At 40.0% G+C, this 26,428-nt stretch overlaps 1 long non-coding RNA gene across 1 annotated transcript; it reads right to left on the reverse strand.

The window, feature by feature from the left end:
- Positions 1 to 3,199: 3,199 nt before the first annotated feature.
- LOC116529827 lies at positions 3,200 to 26,068 on the reverse strand. Its single transcript, XR_004259691.1, has 3 exons — positions 26,058 to 26,068; positions 19,496 to 19,501; positions 3,200 to 6,795 (listed from the first exon to the last, which is right to left on the reverse strand). It is a non-coding gene; the product is annotated as an uncharacterized LOC116529827 (long non-coding RNA).
- Between the last annotated feature and the right edge of the window lie 360 nt (positions 26,069 to 26,428).

Genomic DNA, 26,428 nt, shown 5'->3' on the forward strand with positions numbered 1-26,428 from the left:
ATTCTTTCCCCTCCCTCCGCCTTTTCCAAAGATAAGGACATCTCTTCCATTTCAGAAAAGAAGACTCTGTCTCTTAAGACTATGTCTTTTAAGTTGCCCATATAGAAACCACTTTGATTTGGTTTTTCTTCTCTCTTCTCTGACGATATTGGCAATATGATGAAATAAATAAAAAGCAAGAAACCCCGGTTTTCTGACTGTGTGCCCTTAACAATTTAGGTCAGCTCTGGGCCTCAGCTTCCTTGCCTGTAAAATAAGGGTAATGATAGATACCTCAGAAGGTAACTACAAGAATTCTGGATGATGCATGTAAAGCATCTAGTATACTCCCTGGAACATAGCAGGCACCCAACAATTGGTAGCTATTCTCATTTGTTGCTATTTATATCAAACTTTTAATAAAAGTAGCAAAACTCATTGAATCATTTCATAGGATTTTTTGGAGGGAAACTTGCCAAGTCAGTTTGTTTTTGTTTATCGATTTTGAGACAGGGTCTCTCTCTGTCATCCAGGCTGGAGTGTAGTGGTGCAAGCTTGGCTCACTGCAGCCTCCACCTCCCAGGCTCAAGCAATCCTCCCAGCTTAGCTTCCCAAGTAGCTGGGACCATGGTGCACACCGCCATGTCTGGCTAATTTATTTTTTGTAGAGACAACGCCTACCTATATTGTCCAGGCTGGTCCTGAATTCCTAGGCTCAAACAATCCTCCTGCCTCACCCTCCCAAGTCAGTTAAACATAGTTCATACTTCCAAAGCAGTAGTCTCTAAGATGGATATCTATGGAACCAAATACCATCTATATTTGTGTGTGTGTTTGAGCCTCACAGGGTTTTAAATCTTTTTAAAATTATTTTATCCAGGTACAGTGGCTCATGTCTGTAATCTCAATACTTTGTGAGGCTGAGGTGGGAGAATCACCTGAGGCCAGGTGTTTGATATCATCCTGGGAAACATAGCAAGACCTTGTCTTTGCAAAAGATAGAAACATTAGTCAGATGTGGTGGTGCTTGTCTGTGGTCCTAGCTGCTCAGGAGGCTGAGGCAGGAGGATCACGTATGCCAAGGAAATCCAAGCTACAGTGAGCTATGATTATGCCACTGCACTCCAGCCTGGGCAATGCAGCAAGACCCTATCTTTAAAATTAAAAACTAAACAAAAAAAATATCAAAAATTAAAATTATTTTGATATCGTAAAATGTGTATCTCACATCAAGATATATATATTTCCAGCTTTCCAGAAACACTAAAATTTGGCAACCTTGCGCCAGCATTCCTTAGTGTCAACAAAGGGGTAGGGCTGAACAGGGACTGTCCCTTTTAGACAGAACCTGTGTTCTTCAGTTGGCCATAGACCCCTGCCCTCTTGTTGCAGGAACCTGACCCTGCTTCACTATCTTATCCTGTCTGACTCTTTCAGGCATTTGAATCTGTAATACCTTTATTTGTCCCTTGCCTCCAAGTACAGATGGTTGAGAATAAAATAAATATAAAGGTGCTTTATGAAGGGTGCTGTGTTTATAGGTATAGGACAGGAAGTGAAAAAAAAATCATAAGGCATGTCGATTAGAGGATCAGTCAGACAACAGGCACCAAACCAGACCCTCCTCCAGGATCTTGGGCTTGTCTTTAACTTCAACAAGTCTCAAGTTTCTAGCTTTACTCTTTCATTTCACAAGGCAGGTATGTGGACTGAGCAATGCAATGTATGTGAGTAAACTTGAAAATGCTGTGTGTAAGGCAGATTATCAAACAGAATAAACACAGTATCTAAAAGAAGAAAATCATTTACTAGCCCATCTCTAATATCATATCTTCCCTGGAAATCGCACAACTGAAAGGGATCTTTAAATGTAATCTAGCCCTCAGTTTTACAAATGAACAATCTAAAACCCAAAAAGCAGTTCTCAAGAAGCTTACAATATGGTGAAGACAAAATATATGAAAAGGATGCTGACCGAAGGATGTCTAAAACCATGTGAGCCTCCATTAAATCTAAGGGTGGAAATAGCAAGTCACCTGGGGCAGCTTTTTGTTTTTCGGTTTTGTTTCATTTGTTCAGTTTTAGAAAAAGTAATTTAAATGCTTCTGCCTTGAATTTTAAAATGCCAGAGTCATGGGCACTCCCTTGCTCTGGAAAGAGCATATAACAAGACCTATGTACTGCAGATAGACACAAAAGATGTCTCTCGCCACGTTGCTCAGCTCTGTGCATGGGGTTGACCATCTGCAGAGACAAACTTGAAGTCTTCTGAGGATTCCTTGGGAAATTCAACCCAAGCTCCCTGAGATTCACAGTTGGAACATCTGTGAGGAACAACCAGAGTAGCCATTCCCAAGGTCCACTGACAAGAAGTGGGAGTCCCAGAGAGGAGCTCTCCCAGGAAGAGGGGGCACAAAGCCTCTTGTCAAAACAAGGGGCTAAGAGTTCTGGTGAGTATGGAGTGAGGCTGGAGACCCTTCTGTGTCATTTCAGATTTTCCTAAAAATAGATACCAAGGCAGGATTTGAGATGGAAGAGATTTCTCAGGGGAAACGCCCCTGTAGAATAAAAAGGAGAGGGCAAAAAAAGAAGATGTGGAGAGTCTTCAGACCATGCTACAGGACAGACACTGTGAAAGGAGAGCGGGAGGCAGGTGTGTCAGGTGGGAAGAGCCCCAGAGCACACAGCAGCTGTGAGGAAGTCTCGGCCAGGGCCATGGGAAACATCTGAGTCAAGGTTGCCTGCTAGAAGTACCTGTATTAGGCAGAGATGTCCTGATTCTGGCTACCACCTCCTACTCCCACATCTATCCATAAGGGAGTGGAAGCCCTCAGTCAGACCTGCTCCCTGCAGCATGTTCTCTTGAAGGGAGATTGAGCTGTCACCATCCTGGCTATCAGAGACACTGGCAGAATGCCATGCTGCCATACTGGGAGACCCACAGTCTATATAGGCATCGGGGCCTGAAAGAGGATTATTTCTTTTCTGTTTTTTGTTTGTTTGTTGAGACAGTCTTGCTCTGTCACCCAGGCTAGAGTGCAGTGATGCGATCTCGGCTCACTGCAATCTCCGCCTCCCAGTTCAAGTGATTTTCCTGCCTCAGCCTCCCAAGTAGATGGGATTACAGGTGAATACCACCACCCCAAGCTAAGTTTTGTGTTTTTAGTAGAGATGGGGTTTTGCCATGTTGGTCAGGCTGGTCTCGAACTCCTGACCTCAAGTGATCCTCTTGCCTCAGCCTTTCAAAGTGCTGGGATTACAGGCATGAGTCACCATGTCCAGCCAAGAGAATTATTTCTGAATGCAGAAGTGTCTACCAAGCTGGGAGAAACCAATGTTCAACACTGGACTCACTGGAACTTCTAGTCCTTTCTCTGCCTTTCTTTTAAAAACAAGACTTGCCTTTGGGACCTGAGTAAACCTTTAGTTGTTAAACAACTGGAGAAGGTGGGCATTGGAGAATTCCAAGAGGGAGGTAACAGACTTCCTGTTAATCCTGGTAGGCATGGTGGTGGGGTGGGGAGAGAGTAGCCAGTCAAGCAATTAATTAGAAAAATATTATGTGGTGTCACTATATTTGCACCCTGGCTGGGTTATACTGATTAAACATAGATATGGGAGACATTAAATAATAAAGGAAGGTTTTGATAGTGAGCCGGTTCAATAACAGATCTCTAACAGCAGATATCATAATTTACACTTGTACAGGCCTTTCCAGATTACAAGGACTTTTACATATACATGACATTTCATAATCCTCATGATAAGTAAGAAGAGTAGACAGAGTAGTTTTTCTCCATTTTAGCAATAAAAAAAAAAACGGAGAATCAATGAAGATTAATAAGCATACCTGAACTCTTTATATCTGTAAGTAGCAGAGAGTTTTTACTGGAAGTTTTTTCCCAAGGCCTCCTTTCTATTGAATTCCCTAGGTTGACTCTCGAGATTACCAAATCAATGTACTTGACAATAAACTCCTAGGATGTTAAAGAAAGCAAAAGTCTCATCAGACTTGGAGTGGTCAGGGGAGGCAGAGCAGGAGAGGTAGGATCTGTCCCTTGAGAGGTGCTAGGATTCAAAGAGACAAAGAGGAGTGAAAGAGTACATTCCAGATGGATAAAATGCAGGATATCAGGGGAGGTCAAATAAAACAGCTTGACTGGCACATAGGGAAGAGCAGGAAACGGGCAGCAGCATGCTGGGACCAGGTAGGAAATTTCATCCAGAAAAACAAAAACAGAAAGCATTTTTCTTTTGAAAGGGGGGTGATATTCTCAAAGCCATCGTGAAGAGCACTGTGACCAAAATACTGTGTCTGATGGTTCAAAGGGAGAAAGATAGATCCAAAGGTTATGGATTTATTTTGGCATGCTAACAAAAAGACTAGGAAATAAATATATTAAGACCTAATACAGAAGAGTTGGGTGCCAGGGAAGTAGGAAATGAGCAAATTCCCTATCACAGAAATCTCAGAAATGATTTCCAGAGAGAGGGACTCCAGAGACAGGACCAAAATACAGAGAAGAAACCACTTTAGACAGCTTTTATCTTAAAGATCCTATATTTGGACCAATCTTGAAGCAAATAAGGTTAAGAAATGTTTATGTTAGAAAATTTGCATGTAGAACACTGTTTTCCTCCTATTGGTTTCAGGGCAGCCAGACAGAAGTAATTAAGTGTAATTAAATATATAAAAAGTATCAATTAGCACTGATTCTCCCATCCACAGAGAGAAATGACCAGTTGGGAATGAGTGATCTAATCTTCTCTCAGGCCTCAGAAGGAATAGTAAACCCAGACATCAATCTAATCATGTGGGAAGACATAGTGAAGCACTCTATACACAAGCAGGCTCTCTTTTCCCCAAAGTAGCCCTTGTTCAGCATATCACTATAATCACTAAAACAGTAATATTTAACTTTGTGTTAACTTACGCTCACACAAATTTGACAGCCTTGGGTGAAATGAAACCTCAGCCTTGGATGATATTTCTCCCTTACCTTTTACTGGATATTTAAAACCTTTATGGCTAAGAAGAATAACAAATAAGAATAATAATTATGGCAATATGGCAGACTGAACACACATAATAACATCAATTACCACTTTGATTAGTTTTGATGAAGTAGATTCAAACCAGTCACTTTTCTCTTCTCAAAATGACTTCAGATACAATACTGAATGGGATATTCCTGGGTTATAACTTTCTGTTCCTTCTGCAGTCATCTTCAATGGCTCCCACTGAATCAATACCTTTGTCACTCTGCCTTTCCATTTCTCTATGTTCCTTGTTCAATTGAGATCATAGTTCTGCTCCACCAGGATCAGTCTTCTTGCGTAGTTTTCCACAAAGCATGTGTTTCAGGGCATTTTCTAATTGGAATAGTTACCTTCCACTTTCTCCATCCTTAATATGCACCCTCCAAACACAGGCACACACAGCCTCGTGAGAATATTCTAAATATAGGGCAGGTGCTTTACCAAAGTGTTAAGTTGAGCACATATAGCAATGAACTCAGCGGTTTGTAAAATAAGCTCGCAAATCTGCCTCAGTTAAGCACACCCAAACCCTACCCACCAAAACCCCAGTCCTGAGCACATCTAACTTTACTTAGAAGCCCACATACCCTCAGTATGAATGATCCCCATTCTTCTGTGATGAGTCCTCTTTTTAATACCTAGATCAAGCTCCCAGGCCACAGCCCCTCCCTCAGGTCTGCCTCTCCCCTGAATCAGTCCACTCCACCTGCATCTCTGCCATTGCCAGCCCCTCTATCCCCAGTTTCTATGACAGACATCCTCTTGCCATCCACTTCCCCACCACTTGATAGCAGGGTTTTTCTGTAATTCCAAAAGCATCTCTAACACAAGATTGCTGTGTGTAGAATTTTACTGACATCTTGAGGGTAATAGAGAGTATTTACAATACAGAGCAGGAAACAACTTTCTTCCAATACCAGTTAAAGGTAGACATGTATTGGCTATTCTTGAATACAAGGAATCTCCCAGGACCATATTCCTCCATTGATCGAACAGTCTCCCTCCATGTTCTTACGACCTCTCACTCTTACTCCATCCTCCTCACACCCCACTTCCCTTTCCATTCACAGACCTTAGCCGCCTCTATCTTTTTTCCTTTATTATTCAAAGCAGTAAAATAGTATCCCTGTCTCATCCTGACTCATCCTCAACATGCCCAGGAAGTTTTGTTTTTCTCGATCAAAAGTCCCATCAGTGCTATTTCAAAGCCATAGAATCATTACCTTGGAAAAAATATATTATGCCATTCTCCTAGAAGGCAGAAATAGTAACACGCTTTTTTGTTAGCAACTTTTTTCTGCTTCATTTGCAATGGCTGAATATATGGAATGTCTTTTGACTAGTGTGCATTTTTCTGAAACTCACATTGCAGTGACCTGGGAGTGCTCTGCTGTCCTGAAAGATGTGGGACTCAGCAGCAATCAGAGACCAATGTGCTTCATGCTGACTTCACCCTGAACCCATTCCCAAGACCCTCAACTGATTTCTCCAAGGCAAGGGAAATTTTTTATTTCTTTGCCAGAGTACTCTTCCAGAGGTGCCCTATTCTAATCCTTTACCATGCAGTAGAGCATCCTTCCCACCTCCATGGAGGCCTTGCCCTCCAGACAGTCCACGTTCACCTTTCCTTCAATTCTCCTACCGTACCAGGACCATCCTCTCTCTAAAGGCTCTCGAGGAGAATCCATTCCTTGCCTCTTCCACTTTCTGGTGGCTCCAGGAGCTCCTTGGTTTGTAGCTGCATAATTTCCATCTCTGCCTCTATCCTCACACACTCTTATGTTTCAAATCCCCTCTCCCTTTTGTTTTATAAAGTGTCCATCTAGATAACCTCTTTCTTATGTTAGAAGATCTGCATGTAGAACAGCTTTCCTCTTCTTGGTTTCAAGAAGATCAAGATGATCTCATCTCAGATCCATAACTTAAATACATCTGCATAGACCCTATTTTCAAATAAGGTTACATTCACAGGTTTTGGTTAGACATATAATTTGGGGTGAAGGGTGACCACCATTCAACTCACTACAAGCCCCATACTTCTAAGAACCCTTGCTTGACTCTTGGTTGTAGAGGAAATCCTTCCTGCAGCCCCCAGAGCACCCCCTAGGTTCAGGAAAGAGATTCACTGGATTTGCCCACTGTACACTGCAGAGAGACATTCGTGTCTCCATAAAGAGAATTGCTGCCAGAAATGTAGTTTCACATGCTAGGATTCTCCAGTACGTAAGGTAGGGAACATAACACAATCTCATTTAACTTTGCCATCTCAGCAGAATGAAGATTTTAACTCTCTCTTCTCTCACTTTCCCTGGAATTTTGTACACAACAGCATTTTCCAAACTGTGATCTGCAGAACAAGAGATATTTCTGGGTGTCCCACAATTACATGCTCTGAGAGAGTGCACACACATACAAGCGCATTAGTGGTTCCAATAAACCTGCATCAAAGAAAACTGCTTAACTTAATTTAACCCAATGTTTGCCAAACTCTCTTCGCCTTAAACACCTTTTTTTTCACAGTGTATCTTTTAAGATCTCATGGAATACTAATGTCCTACAGAATACAATTTGGAAATGTTTTTGAAAAGTATGTGGATTATCATAAAATTAATATTCCATAAGAAACAGTTATTGCCTTCTCATTCCCAACATTAGACTACGCAGCTGTGTTTTGCCATCTTGGTGTTATGGATCTAAAACTAAAATTGTACACACTGACTATCATTAATAAGACTGTATGGTATACTTATAATTTGCTAAGAAAGTAGATCTTAAATGTTCTCACCACATACACACCGAAAAGGGCAACAGTGTGAGCTGATGGATATATGAATGAGCTGGATTACAGTAATCATTTTAGGATATATGCATATATCAAAACATCATGTTGTATGCCATAAATACATATAACTTTTATTTGTTAATCATACCTCAATAAAGCTAGAAAAAAATGAAAAAAATAAAAGTCTTAATCTAACCAATTTGGGTTTTGTACTTAGGGCTGAGCACCCTGACTTAGCTGGCATCTATAGAAGACAAAGGCACCAAAACAACCCAGAGTAACCCCAAGATGCTTTTGAAGGACATTAGACAGTAACTTGAAGCCATATGAAGAAATAAAAATCTCAGTAGAGGTAAAGATGGGGCAATTCTAAAAGCTGGTGTTACTGTAACAACGGTTTGTAACTCTGCTTTTTGTTTTCTCCATGATGTAAAAGACTAATACATTTTAAACAGCAATCATTAGTCTAAAAGCTAGTAGTATTATTAGTTTAGTTTGTACTTCCACATTTTGTCTTTAAGAAGTTAATGCATTAAAAATTGTTAGTTTATGTTTCTGACACATAATGTATAAAGACGTAATTGTGTGACATGAAAAATTGAAAGGAGAGTGGACAGAGATGTAAATGAGTAGGGTTTTTATGTTATTGAAGTTAAGTTGGTATGAATCCAAATTAGAATGTACAACTTCAGCACACTAAATACAAAGAAAATAGAATATTATGTGAAGAAGGAAATGAAACTATAAAAATTTTCACTAGGCCGGGCGTGGTGGCTCACGCCTATAATCCCAGCACTTTGGGAGGCCGAGGCGGGTGGATCACGAGGTCAAGAGATCGAGACCATCCTGGTCAACATGGTGAAATCCAGTCTCTACTAAAAATACAAAAAATCAGCTGGGCATGGTGGCGCATGCCTGTAATCCCAGCTACTCAGGAGGCTGAGGCAGGAGAATTGCCTGAACCCAGGACACGGAGGTGAGCTGAGATTGCACCATTGCACTCCAGCCTGGGTAACAAGAGCGAAACTCTGTCTCAAATAAAAAATAAATAAAAAATTTTCACTACAAAAATCAACTAAACACAAAAAATAATAATGCAGGAAATGAAGGTTTTTAAAAAACCTATAAGGCATGTAGAAAACAAAGAGCAAAATGACACAAAAAAGTGCCCTCTTATCCATCAACCTTAAGAAGGAAGGAAATTTTGACCTATGCTAACTGAAATTTTCCAGTCACAAAAAGACAAATGCTGTATGATTTAATTAGTATAGGGAATTTAGAGTAGTCAAAATCATAGAAACGGAAAGTAGAATGGTGGTGACCTAGGGCTGAGGCAGGGGAGAAATGGGGAGTTAATGCTTAATGGGTTCAGAGTTTCCATTTTACAAGATAAAAAGAGATCTGAAGATGGATGGTGGTGATAGTTGTAGAACAATATGAACATACTTAATACCACTGAACTGTCCTTTTAAAAATGATTCAGACAATAACTTTGATAAATGTATTTTACTACAATACAAAAAATTAGAAAAAAAGCTAATATATTTTTTAGACCTTTAACATTTTCCAAGTGCTTCTCTATCTCTGCCCTATGTGCGGGGAAGGACTTTGTCTAGTTTACCTCACAGATATGTCCACAATGTTTGCACAGAGCCAGGTGTTGTGATAAACATTTAAAAATAATTGTTAAATATTACTGAATAAGTATATTTTCTTATTTAAGCATTACAACTACTTTATGAGACCATATAGAACATAACTAGTTATATGTTCTGTAAAGTCACCAGGAATACTGAATTAGTGAATAATGAATACTGAACCTGTGCTCTCAGGGTAAATACAGGGTGAAACTATGCATCTGAGACACATTTTAACTAAACTTTTGAAAGACAAAGGCAAAAAAAAGAATCTTGAAAGCAGCAAGGGAAGTGACTCATCACAAACAGGGGAACAATAACAAGATTATCAGCATATTCCTGATTAGAAACTTTAAAGGCCAAAACACAGAGAGCTGATGTATTCAAAGCGTAAAAATGAAAAATGAGAATCATTTATCCAGCAATATTGTCCTACAAAAATGAAGGAGAAATTAAGACACTTCCAGATAAACAAAAGTTGATGGAGTTTATTACCACTAGACCTGCCCTGTAAGAAATGCTAAAGTGGGCAAAGGAAATGAGGTTCCTTTAAACCTCTGGTCACAACATTTTCATCAATTAATCGACAAATAACCTTGTGCATTTCTGTTTAAAGATGACTTATTTAATATATATTGTTGATTCATGGACATTGAACTCACAGCCAACAGCACAATAACTCATGCCAGAATGAAGCTTATCTAACAGACATTTTTTTCTGTGAGCACATCACAGCCCTCTTGTGCTTAGAGAAAGTAGACAGCACTTCAGTGCTATGGTTGGGGGCCGTTTTATATAGCAAAATCACCAAGAAAAAAGCACAAAAATGTGGAAAAGGTGCACTAAATAGACCACAAAAAGCATACGTCTTTTCAGTATCAGAACTAAAAACAGAAAGCACAGTGTTACCTTGTTCTTCCTCAGCTGGGCACATTCATGTCAGATGACTTTGATTTTTTGCCTCTGCCTTTCTGTGAATGACCATGTATTGATTTTTTTTGTGGGGGAGGTTATAAATAAATATTAGGGAGCAAGGGAACTTGCAGACATGGAATTTGTGAGTGATGAAGATTTGCTGCATTAATATGTTATTTGCCATACTGCTTTCCACAATGGTTGAATTTACACCTCCATCAGCAGTGTGCAAGTGTTCCCTTTTTTCTGAAACCTCACCTGCATCTGTTATTTTTTGACCTTTTAATAATAGCCATTTTGACTGGTGTGAGACGGCATCTCATTGTGGTTTTGATTTGCATCTCTTTCACAATCAGCAACACTGAACTTTTTAAAGTATGTGTGTTGGCTCCATGTACATCTTCTTTTGAGAAGTGTCTATTCATGTCCTTTGCCCATTTTTTAATGGGTTTTTTTTTCTCCTGTAAATTTAAGTTCTTATAGATGCTGGATATTAGACCTTTGTCAGATGCATAGGAATGGGCAAAGATTTCATGACAAAGACACCAAAAGTAATTACAACAAAAGCAAAAATTGGTAAGTGGGATCTAATTAAACTTAAGAGCTTCTTCACAGCAAAAAAAAAAAAAAAAAAAAAAAAGAAAGAAAGAAAAGCCATCAACAGAGTAAACAGACAACCTACAGAATGGGAGAAAATCGACACTTCTCAAAAGAAGACATACATGGGGCCAACATTAATGGTAATTCCTCGAAGAGCTAAAAGCAGAACTACCATTCAACCCAGCAATCCCATTACTGAGTATGTATCCAGAGAAATATATGTAAAACATTCTACCACAAAGACACATGCACATGAATGTTCACTGCAGCACTGTTCACAATAGCAAAGATGTATAGTCAACCTAAATGCCCATCAATGACAGAATGGATAAAGAAAATGTGGTGTATATATACCATGGAACAATATGCAGTCATATAGAAAAAATAAGATCATGTATTTTGTGGGAACTCAGATGAAGCTGGAGAATGTTATCCTTCGCAGGCTCACACAGGAACATAAAACCAAATACTGCATGTTCTCACTTATAAGTAGGAGCTAAATGTTAAGAACTTATGAACACAAAGACAGAAACAACAGACACTGGGGTCTGCTTGAGGGTGGGATGAGTGAAAGGAGCAGACAAGATAACCATTGAGTAGTGGGCTTGATATTTGAGCAATGAAATAATCTGTACAACAAACCCCCATGAGACATGTTTAGCTATGTAACAAAGCTTTACATGTACCCCCAAACCTAAAGTAAGAGATTTTTTTAAAGATGTATCTCAGTGTGGGTCTCTTTGAATTCACCCTACTTGAAGTTTGTTGAACTTCTTGGATATTTATGTTCATAGCTTTCACCAAATTTGGGAAGTTTTTGACCATTATTTCTTCAAATATTCTCTCTTCCCCTTTCTTTCTCTCTTCTCCTTCTGAGACTTTCATGTGTATGCTGGTCCACTTAAGGGTGTCTCACACTTCCTGTGCTCTGCCCACTTTTCTTTTATCTTTCCTTTTCTGATACACATCATTTCATTTGTCCCTTCTTCAGTTTTGCTGATTCTTTCTTCTGCCTGCTCAAATCTGCCATTGAATCCCTCTAGTGAATTTTTTATTTCAGTTATTTTTTCCAGCTCCAGAATTTACTGGTTTCTTTTTATATTTTCTCTCTCTTTATTTATATTTTCATTTTGCTCAGACATTATTTTTCTTGTTGTTGTTACCGTTGTTGTTTTACTTTCTCCATGTCTTCCTTCAGTTCTTTGAGCATCTTTAAAGATCTTGAAACTTTTAAGTTTTTGTCTAGTAGATCCACCATTAGCTCTAGTTCAGGGACAGCTTCCATTGGTTGTTGTTTTTTTTTTTTTCCTTTGAGTGAGAAGTATGTTCCTATTCCTTTACATGCCTTTTGCTTTTTGTTGAAAACTGGACATTTGAATCCAATTAATGTGGTACCTCTGGAAATCAGATGACCCCTCTTTCACAGGGTTTACTGGCTGTTCTTATTTTAGGTTTTATTTGCATTGTTATAGGCTGTCTCTGTGCCAAGGGTCAGCCTGAGGTGTAAATTTAGTCTTCTCAGGTCTCGGGTCTTTTCTGAGCTTGTACCTTTCCCTAAGTATGAATGGTCACTTTCTAAACTTCCCCTGTATATATAGTTACTTTCAAGTGTCTTATTCTTTAGAGTCTGGTGCCAAAAGGGGAAAAGAAAAAAAAATGAAAAGGGAAGAAAAGCATTGTGAAGTCATTTCAGCTGGTGAGGGAGAGGCTTGCAACAATGCGGGAAGGTTTAATGACAATGGTATTGTCTATTAATCTGCACCTATGTGATCAGAAGCAGCAATCAGAAATCAGAGCACAAATCCCTGATTTTGGAGGACAGTGTCCTCTTTCCAACCCTGGCTCCTATAAGCTGTGTACAAGCTCCTTCAGGGACTAGTGCTTGGCTGCCTGCCATGGGGCTGGGTGTGCGGGATGGGTAGCTGCTACTGTGCTAAGAGATAAAATTGGCTGAAATTAACCACAATTTACTATCCATGCCTTCTCTTGGAAGTTGCAAGCCTTTAAAATACTCCAGAGTTCCAAAATAGTTACATCAGACAGATTCTGCCGGGGCAGTTGTTGTATGGATGGGGACAGATTCCTGATGCTTCCTATACCATCGTCTTCCCAGAATTGTCTCTGTGAAATTAACTTTTATTTTAATACTAATAAGTTTTCCTACTATGAAGACTATTTAAAAATCCTTTGCTTTGAAAACATAGGCTTTGTTCTTAGCGGATCCGAAATTTTGTTTACAAAATTCCACTAATTCAAATCATAAGAATGAAGAAGACAACAAACATAAAACATTTCAAGAAAACTTCAGCATTAGATTTCAGCTCATAAACAATTTATATTACAATAATTGTTGAGCACAAAATAAATGCAGAGTACTTTATAAAGAGCAGATGAAAATTCTTCTCTAGTCGTTAGAAAATGTAATTTGCATCAGGAAGAAAACAGATATATAACAAAGGGATATTGAGTTATCAAAGGTCCTAGGTGCTCAGAAGACCAGTCAAATACGTAACATAAAGACTGTTCTTATCAGGGTAAGGAGTGATAAGAAAAATCAAAAAGGCACAAAGGTAACATGGAGAAGTTCATGGATATTAATGCCCTTCTCCATGCTATTTAAAATATTCAGAGTATTAGAAAAATATCAGTAGCCAAGTCAGACCAAAAGATTCAGGGGCAAATGTCAGTGAGGGAACTTCAACGACTGCACCATGTTATTGGTCCAGTTTCACCAATAAGGCTGTCAGTTCTATTTTGGAAAATGTGGCTAAAATGTTTCGGGTATTAAATAATATGCCATATTGAACAGTTACACAGCTTCTCCCAATCTATTTTCCTCAACTCCACTACAACTGATTGAAAGGGCTTAGTGCTCTTATGCACTCCCCTAGCCTGGTGTACTGCAGATAGCAACATCGACGTTGCTATGTAACAAAGAACATGCCCGTTTATCTTCCCCTAGCTCTAGGCACAGCTGGAAGGGAAGAAAAGGAAACCCATTTTAAAGCATTTTAAAGCTACTCTCTATTCCAGACTATGAGGCTGCTCTGTTTAGGATCTAAAATATGCTTACTTTAACCCATCTTTGTTGACACAGCCACAAACTTCAGCAAATACTGAAACCAGACTCAACTAGATTTCTTATAAACTTTCATATGTGAGCAAAATCCCCCCTTGATTTTGCCTAATGTTCATCTGCTACAATTTTTACCAAGTTCTAAAAAGGAAATCTTCCAGCATTTCCTATTCTATATTTTTCAGCTTAAAAAAATAAAGTGCCAGTTGGACAGCACTTATCCATTTCAAGCTATAGTAAATTTTGCCTCCTCATTCTCTCAAAAGGTTTTTTCTGATAGTCATCACTTGTGTTTATATTTTATAAGCAGTCCTTCTAACCCATATAACTCTCTCTGATGCTCAAAGTAGTAAGGATAATTGGACCTGCATTTGCAGAAGAAAAACACAACAAACAAAAATCAGAAGCCAAAGCTCTGTGTTGGGGTAATGCAGAGGGGGGCATCTCTTTTCTCAAAGAGCCCTAAATGTGTTCACACTTGGCTGACTTACACTGGGAAAAAATGTGCTGTCCTTGTACAAAGCCAAGGGCTCGCGTTCTCTGGCCTTTGTCCTCAAACCTTCTCTGTGACCGGCATCATAAACTCCATTAATTTCATAATGAACCACTTCTTCCTCACGCTGTGACTGGCCAGGTAACCTTGGACCTATCTCTGGTGACTTCTCTAAGCTTCAGATCCTTGCCAATAAAATCTGAGTAATGCCTTCTCTGCCTGAAAGCTTGAAGGGAGACCTTTCCCATTTTAGATCCAAGCTTCCTAACCATGTGTTCAAGACCTTACACAGTCTGGTCCCAATGTCAATATTCCAGACAGCCCTTCCCTCTCCTCCCTCCTCCTCCTGCCCCGTGTATGCAGCCCCGACTCCTGACCCGCAAACCCTCCCTCCTGTATGTATGCATCTCTGTACCTCAGTTCTAGCCTCTCTTTCTGAAAGAACATCTTTCCACCAGAAGTTCAGACCCAATTCCCAGGGTACCTCCTCCATTAAGCCTTTCCTGATTTTCTCCAGCAATAATTTTTTTCCCCTTCTATTAACTCCTTCTTATGAAACATAAGAAAAACACTCCTTATGGTATTAGGAATTATTTATATACACCGGCGTTCTTCTCTATCAGTTGTAGACAAAAACCTCCATTTACTCATATTTGTATCTCCCTCTCATCTCCACCCCAAAGCCCAGATGGACTCTCAATTTTTAATAGATGTTCATTAAATATTTCTCAGGTTAATAAATAAAGCATATAAATTTACTTCACTATGCTGATTTTTCTTTATATAAAAGTGACTATAGGCCAGTGTGGTGGTTCATGCCTATAATCCCAATACTTTGGGAATCTGAGGCAGGAGAATCACTTGAGGCCAGGGACTGAAATTTAGCTGAGCATGAAGGTACATGCCCACAGTCCCAGCTACTCGGGAGGCTGAGGCAGAAGGACTGCCTGAGCCCAGGAGGGCAAGGCTGCAGTGAGCTATGATTGCACCACTGCACTCCAGCCTGAGTGACAGAGCAAGACTCTGTTTCTAAAAATAAAATAAAATAAATTAGTATAAGTAAGAGTGCTCATGTTGGCTAACTAGCTTGAGACCATCTCAAGAAAAAGGAAAGCATGCCTCTTTTATAAGATGTCACATTGTTACCCAGTAAATAACATGGCTGCCAGGAATATATTTTTGTTCTTAGAAACCAAATACCTTTTTGTTTTTTTTAAGTTCCAGGATACAAGTACAGGGTGTGCAGGTTTGTTACATCGGTAAATGTGTGCCACGGTGTTTTGTGGCACCTATCAACCCATCACCTAGCTATTAAGCCCTGCACGCATTAGCTATTTTTCCTGATGCTCTCCCTTCCCCGCAACACCCTCCAGATAGGCCCCAGTGTGTGCCATTCTCCTTGTGTCCATGTGTTCTCACTGTTCAGCTCCCACTTAGAAGTGAGAACGTACAGAGAGAAACCAAATACCTTTGATTGTAAAAAGTCACACGTGACTTTTCGAGTTTTACAAATCAGTATCTTCCCACATATGAAATGAAATATCCAAAAAAAGGAGTGGGGTCAGAAGACCTGTGTTTGTAGCCTCAGGCTCACAGTACACATTCTCATTTCAATCTAGTTCTTCCTGCACAATGGGTAGCCCAAAAGGCCCTCTCTATTCTATTCCCATTTACTCCCAAATTTTTGGTTACCTGACACATCAAGAAACTCACCAGTCTCTAGTCACATCAGACATCTTCTGAGCTTCATGCCTTTGCTCAGGTAGGACACTCTCTCTTTCCTCCTTTCTGCTTTCCTTCAACGACCTCTCTTCTGAGTTCATTTCTGAGTGTATTATTTGTTCCTATGTCTGTGCTTACATATGGCTTAATTTAGTACTTGAATATCATGTTTGCTTAAGTATCTTTATGTGGTTCTCACCCCCTAAAGGATGATGATTTGCCTATTTTTTTCCTCCAGAAATTCGCATCATGTATGACTCATAATTGTTCCATTTGAACCTGTCCTCTGCTTCCGTGGCTCAGAATCACCATCTTAAAGGGTCTGTTCAGCACAAGACTAAGAATTTCCCAAACCCCCTGTCATCTAGGTAGGGCCATCTGGGCAGCTCTTCCACAGAATACGAACAGAAGAGATGCTTGCCTCTTTGGGGCCAAGTTGTTTAAGAATGGCTGTGCCTTTTCCACCCTCTGTTTCCCTCTGCACCAAGGGGAAGTAGAGGATTGCAAGTCCTAGAAAGGCCACAAGGCGGAAGAAATCCAAGACCTTCAGTTACTGCATGGACAAAAGCCTCCTTCAGCAGGAGACACACTCATTAGACAGTTATATGAGCAAGGAATAAACTTCTACTGTGTTGTCACTGAAAGTTGGGGCTTTGTTATAGAAGCTTTGTTCTAACTATAAAGATTCTCAAAACTGTGTATTTTATTTAATTAAATAATCCTGTGTAACCAACAATGCTTGTCCCTGTCCCTCTGAGGCCTAAATCACAAAGTGCCAATAAAGGAGAAAAAAGGAAAGAGGAGGAGGAGGAAAACGAAGAAGGAGAGAGGAGAGGCAAAGAAAGGGAGGGAGGGAGGGAGGGAGAGAAAGCAGGGATAGAAGAAGGGAGAGAAGGAGGGAAGGAGGGAGGAAAGGAGGGTGGGAAAGAAGATTTAAGCAATGAACAATTGTAGTCAAACTATCACCTCATATGTAAGTTGCCTATATCCTAACTAACAGTTGAGCACATTATAACCAAATTATTCATTAACTTTGCTTCTATAGCACTTTCGGAGGCCACAGTGGGTGGATCACTTGAGGTCCAGAGTTATAGACCAGCCTGGCCAACATGGCAAAACCCCATATCTAGTAAAAAAAAAAAAAAATACAAAAAATTAGCTGAGCATGGCGGTGCACACCTATAGTCCCAGCTACTTGGGAGGCTCAGGCACAAGAATCACTTGAGCCCAGGAGGCAAATGTAGCAGTGAGCCGAGATTAAGCCACTGCACTCCAGCCTGGGCAACAAAGCAAGGCACTGTCTCAAAAAAGAAACAAACCAAAAAAAAGGTACTGCACCCACAGTGCCTAAAACATTCCCTGAGACATAGCAGACATTCTGAAAATACGTGCCAACTTAATTAGTAAATAAAATTATGAATGAATACCATACCTTTTCTTTCTTACTAAATGACCTGAAGAAATCAAACCTCACTAAACTAAGAGATGATGGTATTTAGTCAAGCGTAAAATAATCTGTCGCCTTGAAAGTTGAAAGAAACAGTATCTATGACTATTACAACATGCATCTGAATGCCTATGATGTGGCAGATGTCCTATGAGATCCATGTTCTCTGGCAGCTTTCTTCTAAAATAATAGCTTTTTGCCTGTTAAAAAGCTGATATTTAATGGCTGGCTCTGTACCAGATAAAAGGCAGCATTTTCTCCCTTCTTATCCTAATCTCCAAAACAACTTACTTATAAGAATTTTTAGAAAAACCTCCAGAAGATAATTTTTGGGTAGGGAGAGCAGGGAAAAGGAGAAATTTCTACAACAACAAAATAATGCAAACTTAACATCAAGTACAAGAAGAGCCCACATGTGGCATTGAGAACAATTTACTTTACAACCTATGGTGCAATGGTCCAATTCTTGCCGTATATATGTAATGCTAAATTTCGCCCAGTCCTGCTAATCAGACAGCAGCTCACTGTGTCTGTTTGTCTCTAAGCCAATACCCGGTTGTACAGTAAATCTGCATTTCCAGAGATGATCTAAAATAGAAACCCATGCTGGCTAAATTTGTTTTGGGACATACCAGGCAACAGCTAGAAATTTTTAAATGACCAACTTGTATTCCACTGAGGCACTGAATGAATTGATTAGGGAAAAGCTAAAAATTGAATAGTATTTTTTGGAGTAGGCTAAGGTTAGTGTTGCCAATGAAAATATGTAACTACCAAGAGAATGGCTATCAATCATAGCTGATTTTCAAATAGAAATGTGGGGGGAAAATGAGATTAAATTCAAAAGGGGAATGTCTTGTTTTTCCCCTCTATATGTCCCTTTCCAACTAGGTCAATCATATAATTAGGTCATCAGAAATACACTCAAACTCCCACCACTAAAATTATGATAGGCAATAACAAAGTTTTCCACCAGCCAGAGGTTATTTCTCAGTTCAACAACCTTTGGTCAGAAGATCAGATCAGCACATGGACTCTGCAAAGGGCTATTGCTCCGTGGACCAATATCATATGATTGATTGGTTTATAATACGGAGTGTGTGGTGCTGCCTTTGAGAAGAGTGCTCTCTGGAGAGACAAGCCCAGCTATTGTTTGGCTGCTCTCATGTTAGCGAGTGCCCTGCGGTAACCCTCGTGCTCTGAAATACTCATATTGGTTATTTCAAAGTTGGGTGCAGAATTGTGCTTTCCCGTGTCTGTCACTAATGACTTGCAGCTGTTGCTAATCTGTGCCTCTGATTTCCTTTGATTACTATGTGTATTGATGCCTGTGGTAAATAGGCATCTGCCAGGTGCCAGCACAATCAGGGGAAAAATATAAAAAGTTCCCTGTTTCAAATTCAATGTGACATTGTGCAAGTTGAGAGGCAGCCATTTAACTATTCAGAGGAAACAGCTTCCTGGGGCACCTCCGGCCTCCTGGCCAGGGACATTCCCCCCATTCTCCCCCACTGCACCCCCTCCCCAGATGAGGCTGACTTTCTTTAGGATTGTTTGCAGCCGCGACAAGAGGGTTTCCACACCACATGACATCAGCAGAGGGAAGAATATCTCAGAGGGTTGGCTATGACCCGAGTTTCTAGAGAACAGGTGTCTCACCTCTTCACTGATTTAAGCTTTGAAGGACCTCATCTGCCCCCAGCAAGTTCCCAGAAGCTTCTCCACAAGAGAACCTTGGTTTTTGGTTTGGGGGGTTTCAGAGAACACGTCTTACTCAGGAAGGGCCCTGGTTAGTATCTATCACCTTCTCCTTCAGCAGAAGCAGAGGATAATCTCGGAGAAAACAGAGCAAGAAGGAGGCTTGCTTAGGAAAGATGCAAATGTAGCTTCCCTGGAACATCACGTTGTGTTGTTCTTAGAAGAGCTGTAGACAGAGGAGAATTTCTCCGCCTCTCACTCCAAGGCAGAAGCAGCGAGGAAGGGGTGAGCCTGCAGCGCCCCCGGGATGGGTTGGTTTTCCCCGGTGGCTTCTTTGGCCTTCCTCGACGGCAGTGGTGAACGTGTGTTCCGGGACAGCAGCAGATGCTGCTCTTCCCACGCCACAGAGCCCACAGGGAGCGGGGGTTACTGTGCTTGTCTCTGGCATCTCCTCCTTCCATCGGTACGTCATGAAGACAATGACACGTTACCCACACTTTGACAGGTTCACTGTTGTTTCCAGTTACGAAAAGAAAAATCTTCCATCATTTTGATGCACATCCACCATTTTATCATTGTTAGGAAACGGAGCAGGAGACAGGTCTACTTTGAAATTAGTTTCTCAAGCTGCTAAGTTAGGTCCCCAAGGTAGGGACCAAAGAATAAAGGCTAAGTGAGACCAAGAATATTGGAGAAAAGGTTATGAGATCTCAAGGTAGGGTCACATTTACTAGGTCATATGAACCTTACAAAAATCTGAAAGGAAAATGAGAATCTGGTGGAATTTTTAATCCCCAGTTGAGAGATTTTAAAACTCAGAGTATGGCTAGGACATGGATTTACACGCAGAGCTCAAGAGTGTTTGGTCATTTTTCATCTAAGTGGAACAAAGTGTTCACTATGGACATTTAAGGCCTAGGGCTTCAAATATCAGTCAGTAAGACAGTGTGTGTGCCCCCCAAAAAAGATTAAAGAAATTACAACATGGATGAATGAGGACCACATGTCTAAGTCAAAAGAAATAATTATAAAACGTTAGTAAATGCTCCTTGGCCTAAACAGATACATCACAGTGGTCACGTGGACACTGATTGTAGGATTCAGAGAGAAAACCTCTGAGTCTAGTACAGTAATGGTAAAGGGATACAGGATAATAAATTCACAAAGTTGTGAGACAATATTCCTGGAAAGAGATATCATTTCTGGGTAATTTGACAACAAATAGTTCAAAAATATTTTACTACACCCATTTTATTTTAAGACAATGGTAAAATTAATTCCCAGATCCAAACTAGAAGCAAGCCAACATCAAACAGGACCTTGGTACAAGTTGCGTGTCCCTAATTTGAAAATCCAAAATCCAAGCCAGGCATGGTGCTCACATCTGTAATCCTAGCACTTTGAAAAGCCAACATGGGTAGATCACTTGAGGTCAGGAGTTCAAGACCAGCCTGGCCAACATGGTGAAACCCCATCTCTACTAAAAATACAAAATTTAGCCAAGGATAACACACCTTGGGATTACACACCAGTAATCCCAGCTACTTGGGAGGCTGAGACAGGAGAATGGCTTGAACCGGAGAAACAGAGGTTGTAGTGACCTGAGACCGTGCCACTGCACCCCAGCCTGGGTGACAGAGCAAGACTCCATCTCAAAAAAACAAAAATGCAAAATCCAAAATTCTCCAAACTCTGAAGCTTTTTGAATGCCAACATTGATGCCACAGGGACTGATTCCACACGTCACCTCATGTGACAGGTTACAGTCAAAATGCAGTGAAAACTTTGTTTCATGCACAAAATTATTTAAAATGTTCTACAAAATTACTGTCAGGCTATGTGTATAAGGTATACAGGAAAGATTTTGTATTTAGACATGGATTCCTTCCCCAAGCTGTCACATTATACATATGCAAGTATTCAGACTCTGAAAAAACAGAAGTCTGAAATACTTCTGGTCCCAAGTATTTTGGATAAGGGATACTCAATCTGCAGATTTAAAAGGGAGAAGACTCTACCAGATGCAGAAAATGCTGCCAAAAAAGATTGGTTAAAGGTAAAGAGATCAAAGAGATTAGAATTTGCTACTGCCCTCTTAATCAAAGGTTCACAAAGTATGCAAAAGCATTTCTTTTCTCTTTAACAGTCAGAAAAGAGAGAAAAAGGGCCAGGCATGTGGCTTATGCCTGTATTACCAGCACTTTGGGAGGCCGAGGCAGGTGGATCACGAGGTCAGATTGGGACCATCCTGATCAACATGGTAAAACCCCATCTCTACTACAATACACAAAATTAGCCAGGTGTGGTGGTGCACACCTGTAGTCCCAGCTACTCGAGAGGCTGAGACGGGAATCACTTGAACCTGGGAGGCGCAGGTTGCAGTGAGCCCAGATCGCGCCTCTGTATTCCAGCCTGGCAACAAAGCAAGTCTCAGCCTCAAAAAAAAAAAAAAAAAAAAAGAAAAGAGATAGAAGGAGATAAGCTTTAGAGCAGATAATCCAGAAAAATAGTAAAAAAAAGGCTAGCTAGGGACATGCATTACTGTATTAATACCAATCCACACAACCACCTCCCTACCACCACAACCCCCAAAGGAATTCAGGGAATGACATCAGGAACACATACTCTCAGGCCCCACAAACAAACTGCAGGGCAGAACACTCTGTGGTTTCCCAGGTCCTTGCTTTAACCTCTTATAATAGTAATCTTAGTAGTTGGCTTTAAATCGATATCAACACATCTGAACACAGTATCTTGCGGAAAGACTTTTGAAAGGAGACATCTTGCTGGAGATCTGTCAAGGATCTGGACCCAGCTCAGGCAATGAGGTTGAGGAGAATCCTGCACTGGCAGCAAGAGCTCATTGCAGTCAAATGAAATAACCAACTGGGTCTTTTGTCCAGCAACCTCCCTGGCCCATCCTCAACAAAACTCTTGCCCAGTGACTTAGAAGAGCCAGAGAAACTGCAAAAGAAATCCACTAACTGTGTGCTCAGCGTTGTTACCATGGGCTGCATTTTCATCACGGGTGAAGGCATGAGCACATCTAAGGCTCAGTGCTACCAGTTTCAGGTCACTGCAATGGCAATTGCCTCTTTTCCAAACAACCACAGTTTTGCACCTAGCTTCCCAAAATGTGATTTAAGGGGAGTTTTCATGATGAGCTTTTCTGCAAATTAAAATAAAATAAAATAGGCTGGGTGCAGTAGTTCACACCTGTAATTCCAGCACTTTGGGAAGCCAAGGTGAGAGGATCACTTGAGGCGAGGAATTTGAGACCAGTCTGGACAACACAGCAAGACCTCATATCTCAAAAAGAAAAAAAAAAAAGTAAAATAAAGTAATTAGAACAAAAAAAGAACTTTGAAAAAATGATAAATATGATATGTCCCCTTCTAAAGATTCCTAAAACATATTAGCACATATGGACTCTGAGGAGTCTTCTATAGGATTTCACATAGTTTAATCTAGAATTTTCTAAAAGTATTTGATATAATAGAGAACCCCCTTATACATACAGCAAAGATTAATACAGCAGAAACAGTGTTTTGTGGCCAGGCTATTTTAATATAGTTATTCACTTGTCCGCATATAAAGAGAACATCTTATTATTTATAAATTGGCAAGTGTAGGGTGTACTCCTATGATAGACTTTCATCTATATAATTTGGTCCATAAACTGGTCATAATATTTAATAAACTTTGGCAATAAGATGAGACAAAAATTACTATTCAGTTGAAATCTCATGGTACGATGAGATGATTTGGGGTCTTTAAGCCTTAATTGCTTATTATATGTTTTGTAAAATATTTCACTTGCATTACTGACAGTGAATAATGATTTTTACCACCAAAATGTGATCTCAGGAAAACTCTACAAATGTTTTATAATAACTTTCATTCTCTATTCCACACCCCAAAACCTCTCTACAGTAGCTAGTCAAGTGAATTTAAAGATCTTCCATATAAAAGGAATGAGGTTCCTTCTTCTGGTTTTGGAGTTTGTTTAATTCAGTAGAAGAGACAAGACAACTACAATAATAATTAAAGCCTAATGCTGAAAGCACTATAAGAGATTAAAAAAGGGGTGACCTTCCGTGGGCAACTGGGAATGTCAGGCAAGGCTTCATGAAGTAAATGTCATTTGAGTAGAGCCCTAGAGGATACATGGATCATCTATAAGCGGAGATTAGGAAAGGAAGAACTATTACAAGACTTCAAGCCACAATTTTGACTTGAAGAGTCTGAGAAATACCAGGAAATGAAAATGACAAGTTGCATTTAGATCACTCAGGGTTTTGAATACAAGGCAGGCCATTTGACATGTGAAAATTCAATAAACGATGAAGGGACAATGAACACTTTTGAGAAAAGTAGCTCCCCTCCAAGAACTATACCATGGGAGCAGTGTACAGCACGGAGAAGGGAACGGTCTAGAGAATGGTTCTCAAAGTGTGGTCCCCAGGGCAGCGGCAGCGTCTAGGACCATGCCAGAAATCCACATCCTTGAGCCTTACCCCAGACGCCCTGAATCAGAAACTCTGGAAGTGTGGCCCGGAAATCTGTGTTTTCACAAGTCCTTCAGGGAATTTGGATGCATGCTTCAGTTTGAGGATCACTGGTCTAAAGGCAAAAAGTCAATTGTACAATAATTTTAGTCATACAGATGACTGGCAATGAAGAATTAATTACTCCAGGTACCATACTCATAGTAAGAAGGTAAAGGATACCAATCCGCACAGCCACCTCCCTACCACCACAACCCCCAAAGGAATTCAGGGAATGACATCAGGAATGACATACTCTCAGGCCCCACAAACAAACTGCAGGGCAGAACACTCTGTGGTTTCCCAGGTCCTTGCTTTGACCTCTTATAATAGTAATCCTAGTAGTTGGCTTTAGATGGATATCAACACCTCTGAACAGATTGGGGGTAAAGCAGCTGCTTTTACTAAAAGATCATTACACTTCTTCAAATTCTGTCCCCTAATTTTCCAGACAGATGACCACCTTTCCACTTTTTTCCTCCAGTTTGCAAGAGATATTACGGAAGCACAAATGAACAATTTCTGAGGACAGGACAACCAGACACTGGCTGGGGATAGAGAGAATGGGGGATAGAGAGCACTTTAAATAACTCCAGGTTTTAAGCCTCAGAGGTAGGCAGTTTAAAGATGTCTTTAACAAAGAGACTAATTTTAAAAAGCAGAAAAAGTCAGGTGGAGAAAAGGCACAGATCCAAGTGTTTAGTTTTTTCTGTCTAGTGGAAAAAAAGATTTACAGACACTTCAAAAAATGCATACTATACAGTAAGGTAAAATAACAAGATAAAATTTTTAAAAGAAAGAAAACAATGAAGCCACAGAAAAATAAGGATAGAAAAGTAAGAGGAAGCCACAAATGAGCCAGAGAGGCCATGATTTTGGCTTGAAGAGTCTTTGTATTAATAATCACAACTCTGGAAAAGCCACAGGGTCCGTGAGAACAGAGCAAGTCAGTGACTCAGGAAAAGTTCATTTCTTCTCTGAACTGAAAACAGGAAGAGAATTCTACCTTGGACCATCAAAGAGGTGATTTATAATGTAGCAAATGATATTCTTGATACTGCTCTGTAAGATAAATAATTTGGTTTGAGGATATCACATGGAGCTGTATCCGCCTTTAGAACAATCTAGTGAATATTTCCTGCAAAAAGTTGAGAATGTGAATCTGAAGCTCAGAAAGTCAGGAATAAAACTATAAGTGAATTTGGAATTTTCCCACATGAGACAGATGTCCAGTGTGCAGATAAGAACACAGTAAGAAAAATAGAATTGAAAAGTTCCCATTGCTATGATGGTTTAATGCTTATGATACAGAAAACACTGCCTAAAGATGTAATATTGCCACCAAGATTATATATTAATTTGTTTCAAACATGAATTAGTACTTAATTGAAAATACGAGAATGTTACCCTCTTGGAAAACAAAAAGCTAAAGTCATCACATTTTAAATGTATAAAACACATGGATGATTAGCATTCAAAATGATTCAACATTGGATGTCAACATTGGTTTTTTGTTTTTTTTTCAGACTGGCAACTGCCCTTAGTAAAGTCAATTTATGAAATCTCACTCCTCACTAGTTTTTCAGAACCCATCTATTGTATTAGACGTGGAAAACATGTTTTAAAAACTGTCATCTCAAAAATTGTTAGAGAAGTTTCTATAACAGACATATTAGATCAACAAACTCTGTTGGATAGATGAGGTACTCTGCTGTCATGAACAGGTAGAACTTTCTGATAAGGCTGTTTCAAAAAAAGTAAATATATCCCAAAGATTAATGTATGAATGAGGATTGCTTTGGCTGTGATCATCAGAGACTGATTATAACTTTTAAAATTATATATATATAGCTGGACGCGGTGACTCCCACCTGTAATCCCAGCACTTTGGGAGGTCGAGGCAGGCGGATCACAAGGTCAGGAGTTAGAGATAAGCCTGGCCAGCATGGTGAAACCCCGTCTCTACTAAAAATATAAAAAATTAGCCTGGCATGGTGGTGTGCACCTGTAATCCAGTGACTTGGGAGGCTGAGGCAGGAGAATTGCTTGAACCTGGCAGGCGGAGGTTGCAGTGAGCCGAGATCATGCCATCGCACTCCAGCCTGGATGACAGAGCGAGACTCTGTCTCAAAAAACATGTATTAAAAAATAAAAATAAATAAAATTATATGCATATACGCATACATATATATATATACATATATATATATATATATTTAAAGTATTGGCTCACAGATCAAAGGAAATGGTAAAAAGTCAGGCCATCAGGCTGTTCAGGGGTACTGGTGTTACCAGGACGAATCAGTCACTGCTAACCATACTGTTCCACTAGGATCAGGATTCCTAGTCCTGGGGCAGAGAGCATTGCTTCCCATGCCCAACTCTTGGCTAGATAAGGACAGGGCCCCTTTGAGCAACAGCTCCTCTTGGGTTGCATATAGCCTTTTTTAAAAGGATGTCAAAGTCATGCTGTGACAAAAGACAACAGGCAG

Source organism: Sapajus apella, unplaced genomic scaffold (genome assembly GCF_009761245.1).
Source record: "Sapajus apella isolate SASKATOON/1434 unplaced genomic scaffold, GSC_monkey_1.0 scaffold63, whole genome shotgun sequence".
NCBI classification, from domain to species: Eukaryota; Metazoa; Chordata; class Mammalia; order Primates; family Cebidae; genus Sapajus; species Sapajus apella.